The sequence below is a fragment of the Aethalodelphis obliquidens genome, unplaced genomic scaffold (genome assembly GCF_003676395.1).
Source record: "Aethalodelphis obliquidens isolate GAN/ISIS:26980383/991018 unplaced genomic scaffold, ASM367639v1 scaffold20, whole genome shotgun sequence".
NCBI classification, from domain to species: Eukaryota; Metazoa; Chordata; class Mammalia; order Artiodactyla; family Delphinidae; genus Aethalodelphis; species Aethalodelphis obliquidens.
The window spans coordinates 8,425,059-8,448,351 of record NW_020837964.1 but is presented as its reverse complement, the minus strand read 5'-3'; the positions used below and the strand labels follow the sequence as shown (position 1 = coordinate 8,448,351).

The following is a 23,293-nucleotide window of genomic DNA, read 5'->3' as shown; positions in this document are numbered from 1 at the left end:
CTCCTCAGCCATTCTAGTGAGTATATCAGAGTTCACAATGATTCCTACATATATTTTCATTTCTTATATTTTCCTTTACCTAAAGCAGATTATTAAGACCATTTTAAAGAATTAAAGATACTTTAAATGCTTGTTAAATATCTACATTCTTTTGCAGATAGCTGGTATGCAGGATCACGCCCCATTTAATGAATCTATTCATTCCAGGTTGTTTTATCCCATTTCTTTTCATGAATATGTACCAAGTGCCAAACATGTGTAAGTCTCTGGTGGTAGATTTCCATCAGGGAGGTAATGAAAAGACCTCATTTGTGCCCTCAAGGGCCTTACAGGGGAGGTAGAACCCAATCAAAAAATGTTACATTGTTGCTACGATGTAACCTGGGGGGCATATACCCCAATAGGAGAGACAAGTATTTTGAGGGTGCTGGACAGGGAAAAATAATTCCCACCATACTCATCGAGGAAGGAGACAGATGTGTTTTTGAGAATCTGCAGGTAAAGCAATATCAGAGGCACCGGGGAAGGAGGGGGAGGGAGGTTAAAACCTGATTGTGCCTGTTTGCCAAAGTGGTGTGAGGTGGGCACAGAGCCATTAGTGGAGCCCAGGGAGTTTAAGGATTGCACCAACAAGTGGACAGCCGTGGGATATGCCGGGGCTGCCCGAGATGGGCAACGGGGTCACGGGAGCTGAGTGCAGGGCATTAAGAAAGAGGAGGTGGTGGCTGGGTTTTTTCTCCAAGTCTTGATCTGGAAAGCACGCTAGGCATCTGAGGAAGGGATGCCTGGCCTTCTGTGAGGAATACCTCCCCAATCTCCAGACTTGGGCTGCATCTCCTCTGTGATGTCAGTGTTTTCCTAGGCCCTGGAAGAGCGATGGTTCTGGAAACACAGTGAGGAACGCACCCTGGCTAGGGAAGTGCTGGGGAAGCATCCCTCTCTGTCCTGGCTGGAGTCACCCCAGTAGAAAGATCCCAAAGAGTGGGCCTGTCAGAGGCCCATGTATCCTCCGTCTGGCTTCATGCTGACTGAGCCATCTCCCATTCCTTCTTACAATATCTGACATTTATGGTGCACCTACCGTATGCAGTATACTAGGCAAACTGCCAGGGATGCACAGATGAAAGTTGTGACCCCTGAGTTTAAAGTTTAGTCATGGAAAGAGGAGGAGGAAAGCAAAGAATGAAAGGTCACACACAGAGGCCAGCAAAATTACGTGAGCTGCTACTGGGTGAGGGCGTGGGGATGAAGACGTTCCAACTAGGAGTCCAGGCCACCTATTCTGGAGATGATCCCCCAGCCAGTTCTCCTTCCTGAGAGCAAGTGGAAAGAGCCCCCTGGACTGAAAAGTTGAGGGTCCTTGGAGCCTACAAAGAGCGGGGACTTGAACCATAAAATCTCCAAAGTCCCGAGAAAATCCCATGCTAAAAAAGTCTTCTCTCCAGGCTAAGCGGGAGTCAACTCTGGCCACTAGTGTGCTGTGGGTCGGGGAGGGTAAGAGAGCCCAAACGAAACTTCTATGCGTTGTTATGAATGACAAGGCACAGTCTCAATGCAGGCAGGTTAAAAGTAGCTGATTAAACAGGAGCTTTCTCGTAGGTACGAAAGTACAGGAAAACACATAGTATACACAGGGCTCAGTACCATCCGAGGTGTCAGGCATCACTGGGGGGGTCTTGGAACATATCCCCAGAGATAAGAGGGGACTAGTGTAAATAGTCCAACTGTTGATATTATCATTCTATTAAACCGCAGGACTCCCTCTTCAGATTTGCTACTGGGAGTTTGCACTCCTGTTTTCGGCCTTGATTTTCCTGATGACGTTTCTTCATCTTGATACCACAGGGTTGTAGGAGACGGGCCAATTCATACACAATACTCTCTCTTTTCCTCATCATCAAATAAAAAAAAAGCAAGCCTCCCTGAAATCCCATCCGTGACTGTCCCCATTAGTGAGTGTGGCTGACTGCAGGAACTCTGGGGGTGTGCGTGCGAACAAGAGGGGGGCAATCGGAGCAAAAGGCTCACTCGCTCTAAAAAATACAGAATATATACATTATGACCATATGTTTTCTCTTCTGAATGTGTCAGCTGGAAGCTGAAAGTCTGGCTTGGGTCTCTGGCCTAAAGCAGCGACCAAAAAGGGGCTATGACCTCATCACCTAGTCTTGCAGCCTCAATGAGAAACCTCATTCCTCAACTTAGTGAAATCCAAGAAGTGATTATGTCTAAGAATCTAGGGAAGGTCTCATTCTCTTCGCACTTATTACCGCATCCAAAGCAAACACAGCAATGCCTATTAACACCCAAGGTGTCAGCTTGTGTGTGGGTCCTTGGAAATGCAGAAGTTACCACTGGCAGTTTCTATCAAGGCTGACTACACTTAATCTGTCAGAAGGGGTTGAAAGATTTACCCAATTTAAATCCCTTCCATGACCTTCTGGTCTACTGCTGTGCTCTGACCTACCACAGACCAAAACAATCATTCTGTTTGTCAAATTCACGGTTGGCCATTGTGCAAGAGCCCCAAGTTACTCAGGAAAGATCTTCAGAAACGATTACGGCAAATCCCCTGTTATTGTTGGTTGCCTCTTGTTTTCGTTCAGAGCCTTGCTCAACTCTCGGTCCTATCTATCTTTCCTTTTAAGTTTTCACAGTGTCTTTTTTGAAGTAAGGGTAGCTGTTCTGGATTTATAAAATGATATAGGGGCTTCATACCAATTTTTTTTTTAACAGAGAGAGAATAATTATGGGATTCACCTTGCTCCAGGGACTGTGCAAGAAACCAGAGTGGAGGGATTGCATGTTACCATCATGATGACCTGAGGAAAATGTTATGTCTACGAGGAAACTGAGGTTCAGAGATGTCATTTCCCTTGCCTCAGGTCGCACAAAGAGTAAACAGTGGAGACAGAATTAAAAACCTTTCAGAGCTTAAGCCCAATTCCACACATCGCGTTACCCTGTCTTCTTTATTTTTTTAAAATACCTCCAGGGTTTTGTTTGCTAGCCACAGCTCTAAGCGAGTTTTTCCATGGTGGTGGACAGTCAGGGAAAAGTCATAGTGCCATCCCAGCAGGAAGGAGAAAGAGCTCTGTGTCTCTCCAGAGGTTGAGAAGACATACTGATGGGCCAGAAATTAACTAATACCTATTCATCAGAGGGGAGAGGGTTAAGACAGAGATGTAGGAAAAGCGGCCTGCAGAGATTTCCTTCTGGTTGGAAAAGTTGGTGTTCTTTATCTTAAAAATAGAAAATCAATTCAATTATAGCACTGAAGATAACGTTTCTTTCTAGGTACACCCAGAGACGATTGACTGCATCTCTGAAAGTGAAAAATTCTGCTAAAATCTTCAAGCCCTGGCATTCTGATAAATCCTGATCTTCCCAAATACCCCCATTCACAACAGAGATGAGCCTCAAGTCTTCTGTTGGAAACACCAAGAGTCTATCTTGAATCTTAAAGTTTGCTGCTGCTGAATCGGAGTCCCTCCCACCCAGAAGAGACTGTTCCCAGTTGGATGCTCTCCTGCCGACGAGAATTGCCGACAGATTTGTAAGTTCCAGAATCTGGAATAGCTACATATTAATTGCATTTAATTACACAAGACTAGAGATTATCAAATATCTTCTAGGTACTTTGTTCTACGTTTCAGGTACTGATGTAAAATTTGAAGGCTAAATAATGCAAATTTCCCTTTTGGAAAGCTTAACTAGTCCACCATTCTACCTAAGGGGGGGCTATTCCTTTGCTGTTGTGAAATGAAGTTTTCCTATCTGCACTGGAGTTGTAGGTAACCAAAGAATCCTTGCCCCAGCAGACAGCATTTGGCCCTAAGCAATCTGTGAATAATTAAGCACTGAGTCCAGCTGCAGGTTCTAAAATGTTCAACATTTAATACAGGTTAAGTAACATTTCTTCCTCCCATCAGAGAACGGGAGACCAGACAAAATAATTGTCTAGATCTAGTGCCCAAACTCATCTGATTTTTCATATCAGTCATTTGATGATTACTTTGTTTGCAGACCAGTGTTTAAGAACTGTCCCCCGCCACCCCGAATGTAAGTTTGTGCAGCCACTATGGAAAACAGTATGGAGGGTCCTCAGAAAACTAAAAATAGAATTACCATATGATCCAGCAATCCCATTCCTGGGCATATACCCAGACCAAACTGTAATTCAAAAAGATACATGCACCCTTATGTTCATAGCAGCACTATTCACGATAGCGAAGACATGGAAACAACCTCAATGTCCGTCGACAGATGAATGGATAAAGAAAATGTGGTACATAAATACAGTGGAATACTACTCAGCCATAAAAAAGAACGAAATCATGTCATATGCAGCAACGTGGATGCAACTAGAGATTCTCATACTAAATGAAGTCAGAAAGTAAGACAATACTATAGGATAACACTTATATGTGGAATCTAAAATATGGCACAAATGAACCTATCTATGAAACAGACTCACAGACATAGAGAACAGACTTGTGGTTGCCAAGGGGGAGGGAGTCGGGGAGGGATGGAGTGGGAGTTTGGGGTTAGCAGATGCAAACTATTATATAGAGAACTGATAAACAACAGGGTCCTACTGTATAGCACAGGGAACTATATTCAATATCCTGGGATAAATCATAATGGAAAAGAATATTAAAAAGAATGTATATATGCTTTATAGGTTTGGTTCAGTAAGCAAATTATGTATGAGAGAAAAGCTCAAAAATACCACCCCCCCCAAAAAAAAAGAACTTCCCCTCTTGACCAACTGAGGCCACAGGCTCAGTAAAACTTTATGATGGCAAAATCTGTCCATCTTGAAAGAGAATGATTGAGCTGAACAAGCAGTGTGGTTTGCTGGAAGATTCTAGGTTCTGTACCTCACTCGCCCAACATTTGCCGGGGGACCTTGGGTGGCTCCCAGCATAGCCGTAAGTCTCATGTCGCTCCCCTGTAACATAAGAGGATTGGCCCCTCTGATGTCTAAGACCCTTTAGAGCTAAGGGTCTATGTATTTATGGCAAAGTACAGAAGAACCTGAAATTGTTCCCAAATATAATGGGAACAGAGCAAATGAAAACCAGAGTAAGAGGTTAAAGAGTGGGGGTGGTGGGCTTTCCTGGTGGCACAGTGGCTGAGAATCCGCCTGCCAATGCAGGGGACACGGGTTCGAGCCCTGGTCCAGGAATACCCCACATGCCGCGGAGCAACTAAGCCCGTGCGCCACGACTACTGAGCCTGCGCTCTAGAGTCCTCAAGCCACAACCACTGAGCCCGCATGCCACAACTACTGAAGCCCGCGTGCCTAGAGCCCGTGCTCCGCAACAAGAGAAGCCACCACACTGAGAAGCCTGCGCACCGCAATGAAGAGCAGCCCCCGCTCGCCGCAACCAGAGAAAGCTTGCGCACAGCAACCAAGACCCAACACGGCCACAAATAAATAAATAAAATAAAGAAATAATCATAAAAAAAGAACATGGTGGTGAGGAGCCAACATTTGCCAGCACAGACCTGGGTTCAAGTTCTGCCTCTACTGCTTACCGATTGTATAACCTCAAGGTACTCTCCCTCTCTGAACTTCCAGTTCTTTCTTTGTAGAAAATATTTAGTGATACTACATGCCTTGTAGGATGGAGGTGAGCATTAACTCTGATGAATATGAAGCACTTGATACAGGTCTGAGACAGAACAAGCTCTCAATTGCTGAATCCAAATAACAATTGAAAAAGTAACTGGAACATACCTGTATCTCAGGTGTCTGTTCCCTCGGGCTATTTTCTTTGGTCTGTCCATCCTCCTCTTGATGGGCTCCTTAACTCCTTCTGCTAAGCCTCTCAGATTTCAGTCTTCTGTCTGAAAAGCAATGCCAGGATGTTTGTTAATTGTTCAAAGTAGGGCCATCTAAGTTTCTTCTATAGTCCACAGAATTCAGAGCAGGTCTTTCATTGGACATTAGTAGGGGTATTTGTCTATGATGTATACATGCTGGCGTCAAACTGGTCTCCCCACAGCTTGTACACATACTCCCCAGTCTGTTCTATGCAATGTGCCCAGACGATCACATCCCTCTAAGGTGCCACTCTCTGTAACAGCATCCCACTGATTTTATTTGTTGATAAAGCAGAGATTCTTAACACAGCCCTGCTTATTTCAGACCTTCGCAATTTCACTAGACTCACTTTGTATCTTTACTTTCCCCAATGATAAGTTTCCTCTTGGAAACTTAAAAACAACATGCTCTTCTGTGCATCAGGACTATTGATTGACACAATGATTCAGCCACCTGAAATATCAGCCCCCTCCATGTACACTCTTGCACTTCATTCACAGCCCAGCTCAAAAGCTTCTTCCTCCAGGGAGTACTCCTTGAGATATATATATTTTTATATTTATATATTTATTTTTTTAAATTGAAGTATAGCTGATTTACAATTTTGTATTAATTTCAGGTGTACAGCACAGTCATTCAGTTATATATATGTGTGTATATGTGTGTGTGTGTGTTTACATATATATGCAGTCTTCTTCAGATTCTTTTCTCTTACAGGTTATTACAAAATATTGAGGTTATTCCCTGTGCTATATGATAGGTCCTTGTTGGTTATCTATTTTATATATAGTAGTGTGTATATGTTAATCCCAAACTCTTAATTTATTCTCCATCCATCCAAGACAAGATGAGGACTTCTTGGTAAATGTGTTCATAGGAGGCCTACCCTGTTTAACTCTTTGTTTTAAAAAAGCAATCATTACAAGGAAAATTTACGGGGCAATCCATAATCTGATATCTAACCTTTCCTCCTCCCCAGTTCAGGCTGGGCCTGTCCTTTCCACTTCTACGTTCACACTGCCCAATCCAGTGCCTGGCGCGCAGTGGGGATTCAATAATGGTCAGCAAGTGAATGACTGGCTCTTTGAATGAAGACATATACATACAAAGTGAAGGAGTTTCATCCTGTACTGCAGGATGTGGAGTTGGAGGCTCATACATTATTTACACAGTTAGAAGTTTGACAGGAACAAAATGATCCTGAGATCCTGAGAGGCTCCAGGATGTACAGCTGTTGAAATGTCACCTTTAAGACGTGGGTATCGATTTACAGTTTGCATTCTTAAGCGCAGAGGATTCTGTACGAGCAGGGGAAAAAAAAAACAAGTTTTGCGTCTCAGTGAAGGAGAAGGCTAAGTCAGGTTTGGTATCATCTGTCGGAAGGCTGTGTGGGGAGTGTGTGTGTGTGTGTTATGCGCAGGCACGTGCTCATTTAAGAGGTTTACGCTGACTGGCTTTCTTGATGGTAATAAGAAAAAAGCTTTAAGACTGATGTTTTTCATCAGAGATTAGTTTTTCCTATTTCAATACTACAACTGAACGGAATCACACAGGAGTACAATTGTATCTGCCTTCCGCTCAGCATGACGTTTTGATGGTTCATCCAGGTTGTGATGTGTTAGTAGTTTGTTACTTTTTCTTGCTGTGTGGTAATCTAGTCTATGGCTATATCACAAGGTGTTTATCTGTTTCATTTTGATGAACATCTGGGCTCTCTTCATAGTTGTTTATTAATGAAATATCTATAAATATTCTTGTTAAGAGTCTTGCTGTGTATATATGCTTTCATTTCTTTTGGGTCAACATCTAAGAGTGATATTGCTGGGTCATGGGGTAGGTACAGGTTTACTTTTATGATATTGCTGGACTGATTTTCAGGGTGATTTTACCATTTTGCACTCCCAGTGGGTCCACATCAACATCTGGTTCTGCCAATCTCTTTTATTTTAGCCACCCTAGTGGGTGTATAACATTATGTCATAGTTTTAGTTTGTATTTTCCTGATGACTAATGTTGAATATTTTTTCATGTGCTTATTGACCATTTGATATTTTTCTTTGTTAAGTTCTTATTTGAGTCTTCTATTTTATTTTATTTTATTTATTTATTTATTTATTTTGCGGTATGCGGGCCTCTCACCGCTGTGGCCTCTCTCGTTGCGGAGCACAGGCTCCGGACGCGCAGGCTCAGTGGCCATGGCTCACGGGCCCAGCCGCTCTGCGGCATGTGGGACCTTCCCGGACCGGGGCATGAACCTGTGTCCCCTGCATTGGCAGGCGGACTCTCAACCACTGCGCCACCAGGGAAGCTCCTTCTATTTTATTTTAAATGGTGTCATTTATCTTTTAAATAAGAGTTTCATCGGTTATATATGTATGTATATATTTTGAATATGAATCCTAAGTCAGATATATGTATTGCACTTATTTTCTCCAAGTCTGTGTCTTGCCTGTTCACTTTTTAAAGTTAGCTGTCTTTTGAAGCACAAATTGCTTAATTTAATTGAAGTCCATTTTTACCAATGTTTGTGTTCTAAGAAACCTTTGCTCACTTAAATGTTGTGAAGATATTCTCCTAGTTTCCTTATAGAAGCTTTATAGTTTTAGCTTTTATGTTTAGGTCTGTGAACCACCTCCAATTGATTTTTGTGTATGATGTAAGATATGAATCAAAGTATTTTTTTTTCCATACAAATTTCTTTCCCCACTGAATTGCATTGGTCCCTTTGTCGAAAATTAACTCACCATTCCTAATTATTTTACATTTAACTATGTTCTTTAGATTATTTACATCCATTGTATGTGTATGATAAAAATATTACATAATGATGTGCTACTGTACTTCTCTTCCCAACTTTGTGTTCACTGAGGTCAGGTTGGTAGCTTGAAATCAGCCATTCTGGGAATATTTACACCACGGAAAGAGGCAAACACTACAAATCAAGGCTCAGTTTACCGTGGTTTTGTTTCTGCAGAATTGAGAACGTGTTGGAAACAATGTTAATAGTACAGATTAACCTTAAAATCGTGTCTGCAACTATGACAATGTGAATAGCGCAAAAATTTGAGGGAATATTCTTCCAGTATTTGAAAGCTACTATTCGGGTCAACAAATTAGTCACACATATCATTAATGAATCAGTAAAGCTCTAGTAAACATCATTCACCTTCCTCTTTCCATTAATGTAAACAGAAATATCAGCAAACATTCACACACGAGCTATCCTCACCTTCCTATTGCAATCGGAGGTGTGCTTCGGAGGTGAGTGCAAGAACGCCGAGAGAGGGCTTATACACTGCAGGCTGCTATGCAAACTTGAGGATTATCGTTAGATAACATTCAAGGTCTTGGCCAGTTTGCAGAAAATTAAGAAAAAGCTTTCCGGGGGAGGGGCCCTGATGGTTTTGAAGGAGGAGGTAAAAGGGCCATGCATCCCAGGAGGACAGCCCAGCTGAAGGTTCAGCCTGAGCAAAAGCACACAGGTGGGGAGGCCGTCTTGGAAACGGTCCTCCCTCCAGGTCGGACAGGGCGATGGCAGGTCAGGGCTGATGGTGGGGAAAAAAGCAGGGCCAGTTGCACTGGAGTAATTCTGTGAACTCCAAACTGCAGAGTTTGTACTTGTATCAGAAGGCAGTAGGGAGCCGGTGAAGATCTTTGAGCAAAAGGAACTCACACGGCCAGAGGTGTAGTTTCTGATGGATTGTTAATCTGGCAGCTGGAAACAGGCCACAGGAGCCCAGACTGAGCCAGTGGTCATCAGAACAGAAAGGATATGAGTAATGGAAGAAATATATCCAGGGTAGAGGTAGCAGGACTGGGAAAAATAGTTCTACTTTAAGTGTTTTTAAGTTTTATTTTAATCTATAATTTTTATTTTTTATGGAGGTTTGAGGATGTAGGGAGGTGTCAGTGAATCCGAAGAGTGTAAAATAAAGACATTGAGGGAAAGTACTCTGGAATTTTTACATCAAACCCCCATTTTTCTTCATTTGAAGAATCTGGGGTTATTGAGAGTGCTTCTACTCCGGTGAATACTTACGTATTTTAATTAATGTCCGTCTTAACACTTATTTACCACTTCCTTTCTAGGGGCTTGTTATTTAATAAAAGGAATAATATAAAGGCTTGCTTTTTTTTTTTTTTAAACCAGAAATATTTAAAGAATGCTCTCTGTTTGCCTTTGAGTGCATTCTGGGCGAGGTGACTTTAGGCCATAAAGACTTGAGCGAGCCTTTGGGTCATGTCCTGTCACTGAGCTCTCTGGCTTTGTCTTGTTTACTTGGAATATAGAGGAGATATTGTGGAGAGCACTTCATTCTCAGGACCATCTGAAACCAGTCAGGCATAATTCTCGAGAAAAAATATATTCTTTTAAAAATGATTTCTTGTTGGAAACGATAGTATATTAGAATACTTTAGAAGTTTTAGACGTTCACAGGGGAAAAAAATCCTGAAGAGAATATTCTCATAGACCATACACAGACCATAAGCAACTGGTGAACTGTTATTGCAGCTAAACTGGTCAAAAAGAAAGCATGTCTTTTTTTTTGCAAATCAGATTGCATTATTTTAGGTCATCTTCTTCCTTCTGTGATTACAAAAAATATGACTTTAGGTTGTCAAGTAATTCACACAACACACAGGTAAACAGTGGAACGCAGGGGCTCAGAGGGCTCTTTGCGGTGTCAGAATATCTGGGCCTGTATCTCTAGAGCTTTATTGTTCTGTGCCTTTGGCACACAATGTCTTAAAACTCTGTTTCTCTACTGTAATATGGGAATAATAACAGAAATTAACTCCTGGGGTTGGTGTGATTGTTAAGTGAGAGGATATATGTAAAGCATTTAAGAATAGTACCTGGCTATATGAGAGTTAGTAATAATTTAGTAATCATGATCATGATTTTTTTTTTTTTTTTTGCGGTACGCGGGCCTCTCACTGTTGCGGCCTCTCCCGTTGCGGAACACAGGCTCCGGACGCGCAGGCTCAGCGGCCATGGCTCACGGGCCCAGCCGCTCCGCGGCACGTGGGATCTTCCCGGACCGGGGCACGAACCCGTGTCCCCTGCATCGGCAGGCGGACTCTCAACCACTGAGCCACCAGGGAAGCCCTTGTGATCATGATTTTTTTTTACAATAACAGTTAATTATAAAATTTTAAATAGCACCTGTCACGCAATAAATGCTCAATAAACTATTATCTTTCAGACCATGAGGTGAAAATCTTCCTGCCTCAACCTCCAGAGATAATCACAATAAACATCACCGTGAATATGTAAATACATATGTATGTTTATGTTTTCATTAAAAATGGGATCACACCATACATACTGCTCTTTGACTTGCTGTTTGACTTAAACTTTAAAAAGTACTCATCATACAAATACGTCCAACTGATTTCTATCCAAGGTGCAGAAGCAATTTGATGGAGGAAGAAGAGCCTTTTCAACAAATGGGGCTGGAGCCACTGGACATTCAGAGGCAAAAAAAGGGAATCTTGACCTCAACTTCATAGCTTATACAAAAATTAACTTCAAATGGGTCATGGTTGTAAATGGAAAACAAAAAACTATAAAACTTCTAAAGAATATGAGAAAATCAGAAGCTAGGTCTAGTCAAAGAGATCCAAAGAGACTTGATACCAAAAGTATGACCTACAAAAGGCAGAACTGATAAACTGGACGCCATCAAAATTAAGACCTTTTTCTCTGTGAAAGATCCAATTAAGAGCATAAAAAGGAAAGCCACGGACTGAGAGAACAGAGTCTGTCATCTATCCAACAAAGGATTAGTTTCTAGAACATATAGAAAACTCTCAAAACTCAACAATAAAAAAAGAAAGCAGTCCAATTAAAAAATACACAAAAGACATGAATAGACATACCACTGAATAGGAGCTACAGGTGGCAAATAAATACATGAAAGTGTTCAACACCATTAGTCACTGAATAAGTACAGCTTAAAACCACACTGAGATTATCACCACACACCTATCAGAATGGCTAAAATAAAAGAGAGTGACATCTGGGACTTCCCTGGTGGCGCAGTGGTTAAGACTCGTGCTCCCAACGCAGGGGGCCGGGTTCGGTCCCTGGTCAGGGAACTAGATCCCATATGCATGCCGCAACCAAGAGTTTGCATGCCACAACTAAGGACCGGTGAGCCGCAACTAAGGAGCCGGTGAGCCGCAACTAAGGAGCCGGTGAGCCGCAACTAAGTAGCACGCCTGCCGCAACCAAGACCCGGCACAACCAAATAAATAAATAAATAAAAATACTTAAAAAAAATAGTGACATCACCAAATGCTATTGAGGATACAGAGAAATGGACCATTCATACACTGCCGGTGGAACTGTGAAATGGTACAGCCACTCTGGAGATCAGTTTGCCAACTTCTATACAACTAAATGTACAATTGTCATATGACCCAGCCATTACATTCTTGGACATTTTCCCAGAAAAATGAAAATGGACGTTCACACAAAAACCTGTAAATGAATATTCAGAGCAACTTTATTCATAATAGCTCCAACCTGGAAGCAACCCAGGTGTCCTTCAGCAGTTGACTAGTTAAACAGACTGGAACATCCACACCATGGAATATCACTCAGGGATAAAAAAAAATGAATGAAGAATTGATTCATCCACCAACTTGGATGGATCCAGGTAATTACGCTAAGCGAAAAAAGCCAACCTCCAAAGGTCACGTACAGTGTGACTCCATTTTATCCAGCATCCTTGAAGAGAGGAAATGATAGAAATGGCCAGGCATGAGGCAGAGAGGCGAGATTACAAGAGGGTGGCACAAGGGATCCCTGTGGTCATGTAACTGCTCTGAATCTTGACTGTGGTGCTGGATACAGGAAACCCCTCCTCATGTGATAAAACTGCATAGAACCAATGAGTAAAAACAGGGATATCTGAGAATCAGTGGATTGTAGCAATGTCCATATCCTGGCTGTGACGTTATACCATAATTCTGCAGATGCTACCATTGAGGAAAAGGGTAAAGTCTACATGGGCTCTTGCTGCATCATTTCTTGCAACTGCTTGTAAACCTACGGTTTTCTCAAAGTAAAACGTTTAGTTAAAATAAAGTAGTATTTTATTACTGTAAGCTGAAGAGGAGATACAGATGGCAAATAAACACATGAAAGATGTTCAACATCCTTGGCTAACATCGTAAGCTGTTAGCCAAACAAAATAAAAACTAATGGTTTCACTTAGGGTTTGACCATTTTAGCTGTTTGCACTTTCTTTTTTCTTTTAGGCACTCACTAGTCAATCATGAATTGGCCAGATTCTACCTTTTATTGAAAAGGATTCCAGCAAGTTCTGCGGGGACAATGCAGGCTGAACTCAGTAGATGGAAATGGTCTGGGGGAAAACTGCGTTAAAGATCTGGTACCAGAGTTGTGCTCTTAATAAGTTCATTGACTGGGCACTTCTTTGCATGCCCCCTGGGAAGGGTAATGAAGCAGGGAGGCTGAGTTGAATAGCACCTTCCTCAGGAAGGCCACTCTGGATGGCCTTTACCAGGAGAGTCAAGATTTAAGCAACTCCCATCTAGTTGGGAAATTCAAGCCCATTATCTCTTACTGGGGAGGCAGTAATGACCGTCATGGAAGGAGACTTCAATTGAGGCACACAGCTGTTTTTCCTTGACAACAGAAGGGTAAAGGGGGCTCAAGTTGGCCCTTAGCGAAGCCAGCCATGGAAAGATCATTGAAACAGATTCTCTCATTGAGCACAGCCAGGAAAACGCTCAGCCTCACTCCCTAGCCCTGCCCGGGGAAAGTACAGTCAAAGAAACCTGTTTCTCTGGGAGTCCGGCAAAGTCAAGAGACCCCATCCCTTGCTGCCCTGGTGTCCAGGCCTCTGGCCGGGCTGCCTGGCTGGGACCGGGCTCTCCTAAATTTGAGGAAGTCTGTTTGGAGCCCCAGGCTGGGAAGCTGTGTGGTTTGTCCAGAGGGAGTCCCTGTGTCCTGCTCTTACCTGCTTATCTAATGCCTGACTGGTGGGCGCTCGGGTCAGGTCAGTTTTCCTTGGCACTGTGAAGGGGCTTAGCGTTAACATTCTTCTGACCTGCTCCTGGCCTTTGCAGGGGAGAGGGCTCGCCTGCAGCACTGGAGGGCCGTGCACAGCCCGCTCGCTGTTGACAGTCAGCTGTGATTTTCCATCAGCTGCATTTCATTATCCCGTCAGGGCTCCCTCTGCCTATCGATGGGAAACAATGTGTAATCACTTGCAACTGATTGCAAATCACCCTGCCCAGCCTGTGCAAGCCTCCGCCCATCACCACGCGCCCCAGACTGCCAAGTGGTCCTCTGGGGCCCCTCGCTGCCTTCCTAGGGGGCCCCCCGGGAGCCTGGAGCACAATGGTCATCCTTTCTTCCTGGCAGTGGAGTGGGAGAGAGGGGGCCGGTTACAGGGGGACATTGGCTAATCACAAACCCCAGGGAATGACAGGTCCAGAGTGGCTATTTCGTGGGACTCGTTTCAGCGACAGAAAGGTGGCCAAGTCCCTTCCCTTCATGGAGAACTAGATGGGTTCTAGGATTCTAGAATCAATAATTGGGTGGCATGGACCACATTTTAAAAATAGAGATAGTAGAGCATACTTAATGTAGAACGCAGACACTGAAGGCACTCAGATCCAATTCACGTCCTCATTCTGACCGTTACTACCTGTGTGACGCTGGGCAAGTCACCTTCTCTCTCTCGGTCTCAGTTTCTCAACTGTAAAATGGGAATAACAGCAGTACCAAGCATTCAGAGATGCCTTAATGATTAAACAAGATAATAAAGACAAAACCTTTAAGGTTCACTGAATGCCAATTGTTGGTGTCATTAAATAATTTGAAGTTGATGAAGACACTCATTTCCTAATCTTGTCCTCTTTCCACCTAAAGGAGAAAAACATCCGTGGCAGAAGAATCCCAGGTTCCAAATGTTTTCTTCTACTGAGAGCTATACTCGTCCTACCAGGGTCCAAGAGAAGCAGATAAATGTGGCCAACTACATGTGGAAAAGGAGTTCACAGATCTCAAAGCACATTAGCACAGGAAGGTAATGAAGTTCACCACAGCTGCATATCAGAATCACCTGAAGAACTTAAACAAATTTCTGTGATCAGCCAGCCCCCCTACTTTAGACCAATTAAATCAGAATTTCTTGGGGTGAGGCTTTGGCATCTTTATTTTTAATGCCCTGCTTCCCCATCCTCCCCTAGTCCGTTCCTGCCAGGTGAGACTAATGTATGGCCAGGGTCAGAGCTACAGTAGCTAAGCTCTGAGAGACACTGTGATTATAAAAATGTGTCCAGCTTTCTTTTAAAATAGCATTTTCTACACTTCTTTGATGCAGCCATGACTCTCCTTCTTGCTTTTCTCCTTCTTCTCTTCCTTCTTCTGCTCTTCCTTTGAAAGCCATGGTGAGTGAGAGACCATTCTGGAAGGCTTCTCCGCTCTTCCTCAGTAGGAGGACGCTTGGGTGAAATGCTTCCTGACTTTACCCTTCTGTGGTATGAAAGATCTCCCAAGAGTCAGGACCATGAGGGGACAGTCTGTAGTCACCCTGATTCTTCTCTGCTAGAATGCCCAGAAAAGGCAGAGACACAGACACGCCCAGACCTTTCTGCAGGCATCCAGAAAGCTCGTAGGAACCCAATGGGGTCAGAGCTGGATCCTGGATATCTGGGGTAGCGGGGGCGGGGGGAGGGAGCTGTACATGTAGACCCTGCGGTTTGCAGGCCAAGGCGATGGGCTCCACGGTGTTAGGAAGTGGCCGAGCACCTTGGTCCTAAGAGCAAACAGCAAGGCTCCTTTTCCTTCACCGGAAAGTCTTTTCAACAGTCAGGTTTTCATAAATGCATGGCTCTGTTGTGAAGCTTTTTATTCAGTTCCATTGGTTTGTTTTTCTCTCCCTATAACATTGCCACGATTGCTATTTGCTATAGATCTACAATAAACCTCCAAACCTGGTAAGTCCCTTATCTTGTTCTATTTATTCAAAATGGTCTTGACTTCTCTCCTTTTTCACCTCCCATATGAAATGTTGGTATCTGTTCTCAAGTTCCTTGCTGGGGTTTTCACTGGAACTACTTTGAATGTAAATATAGATACACTGGGAAGAATGGCCAGTTTGTAATCTGCTCACCATGACCATGATCTATATCTTCACATACTGAGATTTTCTTCTATGACTTAAGACGACGTTTTCTATTTTTTATCATAGAGTTGTGTACATTTTTATTAGCGTTTTCCCCTAAATATTTATTATTTAGTTGCCATTGTAAATCACACGAATTTAATAATGCATTTGGTAATTACGTACAATAAGAACACAAAAGATTTATGTGTATTGGGGTTGAATCTAGAAACTTTGTGAACTCTTTGTGAACTCTCTTACTAGTTTCAATACTTTATATCTGAAACGCTTTTAAACATATGAGTGGGTTGGGGTGGGGGTGGGAGAGGGAAGGATTGGGAGTTTGGGATCCGTAGATGCAAACTATTATATATAGGATGGATAAACAAGGTCCTACTGTAGAGCACAGGGAACTATATTCAATATCCTGTGATAAACCACAATGGAAAATAATATGAAAAAAATATATGTGTAACTGAATCATGTCACTGTAGAGCAGAAATGAACACAACAGTGTAAATCAACTATACTTCAGTAAAATTTAAAAAATATATATGAGTGGGGTAGGGGAATGTCAAAATGTCCAGTTGGTTACATCTAGGTGGGAAGATTACGGGTGAGTTCTTTTTTGCTTCTTTATACTTTTCAGTACTTTAAATTTTTGTACAATAGGTGTCATCTCCTTAACAACTGAACTGAAAATTAAATTACAATAGTACTGATAACAGCCACCTTCTGATTAATCCCTATACTCAGCAAGCATGTGCTAAGTGCTCCATATACATAATTTCATTTCAATCTTGACAGCAACCTTGCGCAGAAGGTATTGCCTGTCACGTTTTTAAACAGGGAAACAGAGGCACAGATCACCTTGCCTAAATCGTTACCTACGCACTAAATGGTGGAGCTGGGTTTTGTGGTACTGTTATTTTCTAGACAAACTCAGAAGGATGCTTTCTTGTGGAAAATTGTGCTTCACTGAATGCAAGCTATAAAGGGTTACGTGGGCTAGTTTGTCATTGACATGGCTGTCTGCCCCTATCTCTGGGCAGGGCCTCAGGCACTCCAGAGAAACAAGCTTTACAAGGACTCCCTGGAGGGGCTCCAGCTCCAGGGGTCTGCAGCGGATGAGGGAAGCCAGGCCTGGAAGCCAGCTACCAGGACACCAATACTGAAAATGAAAACAAAAGTTTGAAAGGATGAACGATGGCTGGGAACCATGTCAGACTTCTCTAATTTCCTCAACCAGCAATGGCTCCTTATTCAGGAGACCAAGAGTGAGGCAAGGTGAAGATTTGACCTTTGTCTCCATAAAGGTCAATAATCACAAAGATGACTTGAGAGGTTTGAAGCGATCTAAACCCAGAAGTGTGTTACAAAAGAGACTAGGAAAGGAGACATGGGATGACTGGAAGTCATTTATGGCCTTTGTAAATCTTTTTCTAGTGGGTTAATCATCACAGGAATGTTAAAATACAACTTTTAGTAATTGCATCCAAGTCACAAGCCTTCTTTTCAGGCTCTCTAACTAGATAATGCATACGAAAGCCACCTCTGGAAGAATCTTTTACAACTGCTATCACCATGCACAAGATCTCACAACTGTACCATATGTGCCTCTAACTCTCTGTTGGCTTTGTCCTCGCCTCACCCCTCCCTGCCGCTCAGCTCCCTTCTCCTCCTTCCTAGGACTGTGTTATGTCTTTTGTAGGGAAGCCCTAGGCACTTTTGCGCTTGTGGGTCTCTTCCTCCATTAAAAAATAAAAATAAAAAAAATTAAGTATTATATTTTATGACAGCATTGGGATAAAGATGAGTATAATCCTGGAAGGATGCAATACGACGTGCTTGTTATTATATTCATTTTTTTCTTCTGGTTTTAAAAGAAATTATAATTAAAATTAAAAGAAATTAAAATTAATTTAATAACAATAAAAATTGAGAAATTAATACTAAAAGTATTGTGAATCCTAGACATTAGGTGTCCTGGGCCTGATGAAAAAGTCGGCCTTGCTCTCCCCTTCTCTCTTCCCCCCCCCACACCCCACCTTTATTTCTCTGTCTCCTTCTCTCCCTTGCTGTCTATTACCTCTCCTTTCCTGCCTAGCCTGGCATACTAACTAAGAAAAACAAGTTTTCAGTTTCTCCTGTATCTTGCTTGCAATCATTTCTGTTCTATGGAGAAACAAATAAGACATTTCCTTCATTTTCCTTTAAGAAAAGTGCAATCTGTGAATCTCAATTTCTCCTGGAATCCGACAGGCTTTTTCCCCCCCTACCCTCTCCTAAGCAGTTTATATTATCTAGGTTTTTCTTCTTTTCCGCTCTACCTAGACACTACAGAAATGTATGGCGACCCTGGAAAGATCCTTCAGCAATTATTCCTAACACTGGCTCAACTTCTGGGGGCATCCAGCTTTCTTTTATTTCTGGTATTCGGAGCCTCTGCTGGTACCACGGGTGACATGGGGATACAAGAAATGAGAAATGCGTGCCCTGTCTTGTCAGCAACAGAAGTTATCCTGAGACACCAGGCTACTTAAGGGAGCCCGTGCAGGCAGCACGGTCTCCCTCTTGCTTCTCTGAGCAGCAGCTAGAGTTGCAAAGCTCTTTTCCACTGCTCTTCGAGAAACGTACATGTATTCAGAAACGGCCCTTAGGAGTCAGGGGGCCTTCTTGTTTGCTTTTCTTAATGATAACTTTCTCAATATAGTAGTGGACTCAACAGGAGGAATTCACAGTTACACACTCAGCCCAAGTAATGGTGGGAGGCCCGGGGTCTTTTGAATTTGCAGGAGTGAATCTTTTGAGGCTGGCAGGGAGGCCGAGGGGGGTCAAGCTTGGCTGCTCTTGGCCGTGGGCTGGTGAGTCATAACCTCAGAACGTGCTCCGGGTTGAAGGGAAGGGACGCTTTAATATCGCGTCTACAAGAGGCCTCCCCCAGCCCAGGACACCTCCTGCCAGCCTCAGGATGAAGGGCCAATGGTCTCCCCATGGTGAGGCTGCTTCTGGAGCTGGGTGACAGCCCACGTGACCCTGGACACCAGGTACCTACAGAACAGGAGCTAGAAATGAACTGTGGTCAGAGATGTCAGAGCTTCCATTATTCACATAACACGGTGTCTCCCTCCGTTTCACATAACTTCACATCACGTAGGGGGGACTAGATAAGGAAATCCAAATAGTCCTTGGTTTAAGGACAGTTGGATACGACCGCTCCCTGAATAATAGGGGGGAAATCTGCACCACATTCCTTGATTCACTCTTCCGTCTTTGGTCCTTGTAATAATAGAGACTCTTTCTGGAGCGATGGCAAAGAGCCAGCCAGTGTGACACGTCAAGGCTGTGCAGACGCTGCCCTGTAGAGACCTGTCAGCAGCACTTAGAAGGAGTTATCACTGTCTTCTGTGCGCTGGAAAGAAACTGAGTCTCAGAAGAGGAATGCGCGCAAGAGAGAGAGACAGAGAGAGAGAGAAAGGGAGAGAGAGAGAGAGAAGGATCTAGCCGTTTTTCAATTTTATATCTGTGAGATGGCTTGATTTCTAAATGGAACACGAAACACATTTCCACTTCCTGGAGGTACGTGAGCAATCATATTCTCTCTTCCTAGGTGGGAATCTCCTTCTAGAGCACTCCTTTACCCACAGCAAAGTCCCCTGGACTTGGAGTTGGGATTTTAGGGGTGGGATTCTGCATCCGCCCCTCACTACCTGCTGGTGGCTAGAAGAACAGGAAAAGACAGAACTCCACTCCTCTTCCCAGGACAGAGCAGGGCTGTCTGGTTTTGTCCCCCAGCCACCCCGGAAGGTTGATACCAGTATTATCTATTTAACAAATAGAGATTTTCGGGGCTGAGTAACTTCCCCAAGTTCACAAAGGTCAGGAGAAAGGGGGTGGGGTTTGCAAAGAGCTGACTTTGCCCGTTTCCAAAGCCTATGCACTTTCCCATCTGCCACCCTGTCTGGTACCAGGTACTTTCCGAACCTCCCTTTCTTGATCCGTGAAGCAGGAATTGATGGTATCTTCTTTGTGCTCTTGCTGTGCTATTGTGCGTGTCAAATACAGTGTCATAAACAATGATGCCTAATGTATCACCTGACACATGGCTGGAAAGCAATACGTGCTAATCGCGATGAAATCAGAATCTCATTTCCAAGGTGTTTTAAGATCTTTTGTCTCCAGCACAGCTTCCTGGATCAAATGGGGACTTAAAGAAAACCTGACTACATTTTGATTGGATACTTTAAAAAGAGAGAAGGGCATGATGGAGAGCATTTTGGCCAATGTGGGCCAAATCTTGTGCTGTGTCTCCAACTGAAGTCTAACTTTGTTGGTCTAAAAGAAATGCTGTTTTCTGTAGACCATGGATTTGATTTCCTTACAGGAACACTTAACCAATGTCTCCATTATGAAAACAGCAATGAGCTATTCTTTGCCTCTCTTCACGGAAAACTTTTGATCTGAGCTACCATAGGCTTATCTCTCTGTTCCAAACATCTGAGCAACCTCTAACCCCTGTCCTATTCAAAAATAACTTGGGAGATTTTAGGGAAAACAAACCAACCAGCAAAAATGGTTGCCTGGCCCTAAGCCACGAACTTTGGAACTGTATTGGTTTAAATAGTTCTTGAAAACAACAATTTTTTGAGTTCTCTAGGTAATGTACAGCCAAGAATAAGAAATGCCGTTTTGCCAAACTGAACCTTTTCAGCTTTGCAAGATTACCATTCTTCCTCAGGGCCTTTGCACATGCTGTCCCCTCTTCCTAGAACTCTGTTCCCTCTAGGCTTCACTTAAGTAGGTCACACTCATCCGTTGGGTCTCAATGAAACACCTCTTTCAATGAGAAACCTTCCCCTCCTGTGGTGAGCAGACCCTAGGGAGTCCCCCGTGATTCCTGCCCCTGTGTTCACACCCTGTGTGATCCCTGCCCCTGTGTTCACACGCTGTGTGATCCCTGCCCCTGAGTTCACATGCTGTGTGATCCCCTTTTTTTGAGTGTAGGCAGAACCTGTGACTTGTCCCTTGCCAATAAAATACATGGCAAAAGTGAAGGGATTTTGAAGATATAACAAGGTCCCAAATCCGATGATTTTGAGTTAATCAAGAAGGAATTACAGTGAGTCCCCTACATACGAATGAGTTCCGTTCCAAGAGTGCATTTGTAAGTCCAATTTGTTTGCAAGTCCAACACAGTTAGCCTAGGTACCCAACTAACACAATCGGCTATATACCGCTGGGAAATCAATTCTGTCAATAACTTGGATGAGCTTGGAAGCAAATTACTGTCCATTTGAGCCTCCAGATGAGAACACGGCCCAGCTAACCCCTTGATTACTGTCTTGTAAGACCCTGAGCAGAGGACCCAGCTGAGGTGAACCTGGACTCCTGATCTATAGACAGTGTGAAATGATAAACGTGTGTTGCTTTAAGACACTAAGTTTGTGCTAATTTGTTATGCTACGAGAGAAAATTGAACACCTTCTTCATTCTCCCTCACAAATGCTTTCTGGGACTCCTGACATTCTTTGCAGCCCTCAGCACGTCTCTGAATATTGTGTCAAGTTCTGTCTCCCCAGTAGATCGCAAGCTTGGTGAGAGCAGGGCCCTTGCTTACCTTACTTGCTCACTCCTCTGACCCAGCACCTCACTCACTGCCTGACACATACGTAGCAGGCTCTCAATAAATGCCGCTGAATGAGTAAATGACTGCATAAGCAAGCAAACCGGGCTGTGTTCCCATTTCTGTCTTTCTCCTGAGTCCCATCCACATTTGCGGTACGCAGGCCTCTCACCGCTGTGGCCTCTCCCGCTGCGGAGCACAGGCTCCGGACGCGCAGGCTCAGTGGCCATGGCTCACGGGCCCAGCTGCTCCGCGGCACGTGGGATCCTCCCGGACCAGGGCATGAACCCACGTCCCCTGCATTGGCAGGCGGACTCCCAACCACTGCGCCACCAGGGAAGCCCGGAAGCAACTATTTTTAAACTTCCAGGCTATTTCCTTTCCATCCTTTTCATTTATTTCCTTCCCTTCCTCCCATTCTTCTCTCTTCCCCTTTTTCTTCTCTCCTGCTTCTCCTTCTCCTATTGTTTTGCATAGACAAGAGCATAATCTCTGTCTAAATGCGACTTTTCTCTTTTTCTTGCCTGCAGTAGTATATGCAATTCTTAGGTGATAGAAAATGTACTGTGAACCAGTACTTCTCAATGAGGGGAGGGGGTGATTTTGTTCCCCAGAGGCCATTTGGCAATGTCTAGAGATGTTTTTGGCTGTCTGAAGTAGAAGGAGGATGGCTCTTAAACATCCCACAACGCACAGGGCAGTAAGTATCTGATTCCCAATGTCAGTAGGACGTCAACGTTGAGAAACCTGGCTGTAGACATACTTTTTGATGGTTGCATATTGTTCTATTGTCTACAAACCTCTTATTTATTTAAACATCAGTCCTCCTGGTTGTTGGATATTTATTTTGATTTTTTTTTTACCTAATACAATAATACTGAAACATGCTCATGTGTTTTGAATGAACACAAAATATAAATCATTTTCCCTCTTTTCCTATAAATACTGGACCAAATTAAAGCTGTGACTATTGTAAGTGTCCAAGGATCATGGCCCATCGGTAGTGCAAGCTCCTCAGAAGCATGGCCTGCGATGACTTTTTCGACCCTCAGGGCCTCGCAGCCGTCCTGGAGCATAACAGGTGTTCAGTGGAAACTACTGTACGATGGTTAGTAAACTTCATCAGTGCTTGTTGGTGGGGAAGCACGTCCAGGTTCTTCTACACCATGTTCAGCCCCAACTTCTCCTTCAGTCTCTTTGCGTGAACTTTGTTGAGAATCTAGGCTGGTAGTGAGACAACAAGTGTTAAGTCACTCTGTCGCTTTTGTGGTGTCCTGCCAGCGTCCCGGGTTTCTCAGTGTTGTTGGCATGAGCGTATGGTTTGTGTGAGATCAGCCACCACAGCGCAGAAGGGCGTCCGTGCAAACACAAGGACTGCGTGCCCACTTTACAGATGGGAAGGCTGAGGCCCAGGAGGAAAGCAGCTCCACGAATTTTATACGTCTTCTGACCTATCAGCCACAAGCTAACAGGGGAGGGCCATCACCTCTGCGGCCACTGCGCTAGCCCTCAGCTGAGCTGGGCAGCAGCCCTGCAGAGGCCTCAGGGGCCTGGCTCTGTAACAACGGAGAAGAAACTTGCCCGCCCGGCCCTGGACCCTGCAGCCCACGGGCTCGGCCCCACCTCCCCGGACCTAGAGCTCCAGCAGAGTTTCTCAAAGTGCAGTCCTGGGCCATGACATCCCAACCC

The 23,293-nt window shown here is 43.8% G+C and overlaps 1 long non-coding RNA gene across 3 annotated transcripts in view; it reads right to left on the bottom strand.

The window, feature by feature from the left end:
* LOC113627320 (uncharacterized) overlaps positions 1 to 23,293 on the bottom strand; it is a 241,568-nt gene that overhangs the window by 83,807 nt on the left and 134,468 nt on the right. For all 3 annotated transcript variants that reach the window (XR_003435511.1, XR_003435509.1, XR_003435510.1), the window contains one exon: positions 5,747 to 5,856. This is a non-coding gene — a long non-coding RNA (uncharacterized LOC113627320). The remainder of the gene's footprint in view (positions 1 to 5,746; positions 5,857 to 23,293) is intronic.